At 38.3% G+C, this 4323-nt stretch overlaps 1 protein-coding gene across 4 annotated transcripts in view; it reads right to left on the bottom strand.

The window, feature by feature from the left end:
* PLCB1 (phospholipase C beta 1) overlaps positions 1-4323 on the bottom strand; it is a 788982-nt gene that overhangs the window by 20734 nt on the left and 763925 nt on the right. The window lies entirely within an intron of this gene.

Raw genomic sequence — 4323 nt, 5'->3', positions numbered from 1 at the left:
CTCCCAATGACTTCCCTCCCACCCGCAACCCTCCCCTTTCCCGCTCTCTCCCCCCTTCCATTCTTATCAAGATTCATTTTCAGTTTTCTTTATATACAGAAGATCAGTTTAGTAGACATTAAGTAGATTTCAACAGTTTGCACCCACATAGAAACACAAAGTGAAAAATACTGTTTGAGTCCTAGTTATAGCATTAAATCTCAATGTACAGCACATTAAGGACAGAGATCCTACATGAGGAGTAAGTACACAGTGGCTCCTGTTGTTGACTTTACAAATTGACACTCCTGTCTATGGCATCAGTAATCTCCCTATGCTCCAGTCATGAGTTTCCAAGGCTATGGAAGCCTTTTGAGTTCACTGACTCTTATCTTATTTAGACAAGGTCATAGTCAAAGTGGACGTTCTCTCCTCCCTTCAGAGAAAGGTACCTCCTTCTTTGAAGACCTGTTCTTTCCACTGGGATCTCACTCACAGAGATCTTTCATTTAGGTTTGGTTTGGTTTGGTGTTTTTTTTTTTTTTTTTTTGCCAGAGTGTCTTGGCTTTCCATGCCTGAAATACTCTCATGGGCTTTTCAGCCAGATCCGAATGCCTTTAGGGCTGATTCTGAGGCCAGAGTGCTGTTTAGGACATCTGCCATTCTATGAGTCTGCTGTGTATCTCGCTTCCCATGTTGGATCGCTCTCCCCTTTATTTATTCTATCGGTTAGTATTAGCAGGCACTAGACTTGTTTATGTGATCCCTTTGACTCTTAGTCCTTTCATTATGATCAATTGTGAACAGAAATTGATCACTTGGACTAGTTTATGGCATTGGTACATGCCACGAATATGTATAATTATTACAGATTTTTTAAAAAAAAAAAAGGATGAGAAAAAGCACAGAATCTTGGTGTATGACTACAGTGAGTTACTCTTATAGGGACAGGAATGAAGGACTTCAAATCAGTAGTATCAATTTCAAATCAATTTTCAAACATTATGCCGTTCTCTTCTACTTGAATAACCAGGCATTTCAGAGAGCTAAATCTTACTTTCTACTTCACATTCCATCATGTAACCATACTTTGGCACATATGGTTCTGGGGCTACTTAAAAAATGACAAGGATTTCTTCAAATTACTAAAATTAGGGAATTAGAAGCTTTTCTGATGATGCACAGGCATTCTTACTTATACAGCATTAAATGGCTTTAAGGAAACTACAACTAATCTTCCTGGAAACAAGAAAATCTACTGGATTCCATTAAGCCTGTTTTGATTATCTGTTGCCCATGTCATACAGAGAACTATCCTCATCTCAAATCATGAAACAGGTCCCAAACTTGGAATACTGACCGGATTACAAATATACCTACTTTCTTTTGCTTCTACTGTCTCATACTTTCCCTGACTCACTAATTTATCTAAAATGTTTTGAGTGTGCTTCTCAATAAATTGTGAAGCACCTGTGCTAGGCATAGAGACATAAGTGAGACACAGTCCTGGTTCAAGTGAGACACTGGTCCAGACTAGTGGAAGAATGTGAACGGTAAAACAATGTGATACACTGAGATACATATCACAGTATGATTATATGCAACATAAAGTGGTGGCACCAAGGAGAGAGTGATCACCTTTCCTTGGCATCAGGGGATAGGAATGACCTAAGACTAGAAGTGTTGGATATCACCAAATGCCAGCTCGTTTGCACATTCAGGTGACTGCTAAAGTTTATCAAAAGCTCATCATATAGCTTCCACTTTATCTCTGAAGCATTTCCAATTACATTTTACGATACCCAGAAGAGGAAAAACAACAAGATCACTAAAATGTTTTTAAATACAGAATATAGCATATATTCTATATATGAATATATTCTAGGCTACATAGAAGAAAACACCCTAAAAGATGGAAATATTCCTTGAAATAGCAGAGATAAATGATCTGTCATTAATAAAAGATCATTATATGCATAATTTTTCAGAATGCTATATGAAATACCACTCAGGAAACCTATCAACCCAATCTCTACCTCTGAGTCCTACCTCTGAATGACCATCTTTCAATATCTGTTAATCAAAAATGATCGTGAATATGATAGTTTCAACTGTGAATAGAAACTTCCAACCATGAATTGTCTGACTTCTTTAGAGGTGGAATAACTATCTATGCCTTAACACTTTGAGTTGGAAGTAGTTTGAAAATCTATGTCAAGGCCTCTCTTTTTTTATAATTTGAAGAATATAATATACTCCTTTCTTGGTATTAATGTTAACACAAAAATGATTATGACAGGACAAGCAAAGTATGTGAAATTATATATATGGCAGAGATTCTCAAAGTGTGGTGCATCAAGCATCACTTGGAATATTGCTAGGAATGCATATCCTCAAGCCTACCTCAAATGTACTAAATCAGAAACCCTGTTGGTCTATAGAACTCTGTTGGCCCAGAGTTTGAGAATCACTGATATAGAGCATGGAGAAGCCTTTCAGGTGATTCTTATTTACATGAATTGTTGTGAATCATTAATGTACTTCATGATTAAGATGTGTCAAACAAAAGTAGTGTTAGATTTGAGAAAAGTGTTCTAAATCCAAACACACTTGATTGTGGTCAGATGCAAGGTCCTGGGTTTAACATCACTGAAATTTGAACGATTGAGGCTGTAGCATTATAATCTTGGGATGCTTCTCATTTCTGAAACTGATTACTGTGGTGATGTCAATCCTTATCTTTGAGCCCACTGGCTTTTCCATTGTTAACCTAATGGTCCTAATTTTAACTACTTGTTTTGCCTGGCAAAATACATAAGTAGATGAAAGTGCCACCTGAAGTTGTTTCATACACCCTATCTCCCTTACTCTTTTGCATGCAACAACTCTAAGTTTCATTTTTTAGTCTCCAGGAGTTTCTTTCTTTTTTTTTTTTTTTCAAAGGAGGTGGGAATTTGAGAAGAGTTTTCTTTTCTTTTTTTTTTTTTATTGGACAGGCAGAGTTAGTGAAAGAGAGAGATAGAGAGAAAGGTCTTCCTTTTCCATTGGTTCACCCCCCCCCCCCCAAATGGCTGCTACGGCTGGCGCGCTGTGCCAATTCGAAGCCAGGAGCCAGGTGCTTCCTCCTGGTCTACCATGTGGGTGCAGGGCCCAAGCACGTGGGTCATCCTCCACTGCCTTCCCAGGCCACAGCAGAGAGCTGGACTGGAAGAGGAGCAACCGGGACTAGAACCTGGCACCCATATGGGATGCTGGTGCTGCAGGTGGAGGATTGACCAAATGAGCATCGGCACTGGCCCCCAGGAGTTTCCTAGTGGGATTGAACACCACTTATATGGTGTAATTAGCTTGCCAAAACCCACATATTTATTGGCTGCCTTTCCTGTCCTGTTTCATGTTTTTATTCTCCTACTGGTTTCTTAGAGTCACTGCTCAGCAACACTAATTGAACTCAATTTCTTGTCTCAGGGTCTACTTGTAGGGAAACTCAAACTAAGACGTTATTGATTAAGCACTTAGTTTGAATTGCAGGGTTTTCTTATAGGTTTTGAATTGATATGTCACATTCCCTGATGTATGTTGATATTATTTGACTTTTCGATGGGTACTTAAGCTGGAGCTTTATCATACGTTCTCCAGTGGCTCTATTTAGAATGAAAGTATCCATTACTTTCTTAATAAACACAGATCTCATTGGCCTTGAGGCAGATTAAACACAAATAGTTATGCAAGTAAATTAGAATTTGGGTATCTTTTGGCTCCTACTATGTGGACATTTTTCCCATACAAATATTATTCAATATGACTGAAATTCTGACATAAAAACCTCTGAATATGGCATGTATTAACTGATCACATTTTACTAAGTTACAATGATTATTTTTAGTACATAAGTTGTATGTGATAATTATACTTGTTGGAATGGACTAGATTATGCTGTAGTTACAAAAGAAAAAAACCAAAATCTCAGTGACTTAACACAATAGATGTTGATTTTCCATTCATACAAAGAACATAGAAGTTCTGGGCAGCTGTCCTCCAAGTCCACTGCTAAGCAGTGTAGGGACCCCCACACTAAGGCTCCTCTTTCTCAACATGAAACTTCAGATTTACTGTTTCTACTCAGACTCACACTAGAAACTAAATGCCATGGCTCTGAGGAAAACCTGGCCACTTCCATAGGTCACAACCCACTGGCCAGAACTGTCATATTATCCTATTGTAATAGTTGCAATACCAAGGAAGGGTAACCCTGCTGTATACTCAGAATGAGAGGTTTACTGCATACTGGGGAACTCGAAATGTCTACATTGATCTTTACCTCAGTGGTCACATACAGTGTAA

This window comes from Oryctolagus cuniculus, chromosome 11, assembly GCF_964237555.1.
Source record: "Oryctolagus cuniculus chromosome 11, mOryCun1.1, whole genome shotgun sequence".
Lineage (NCBI taxonomy): Eukaryota > Metazoa > Chordata > Mammalia > Lagomorpha > Leporidae > Oryctolagus > Oryctolagus cuniculus.
Note: the sequence above shows the minus strand (reverse complement) of the source record. Positions and strands in the feature narration are given on the sequence as shown.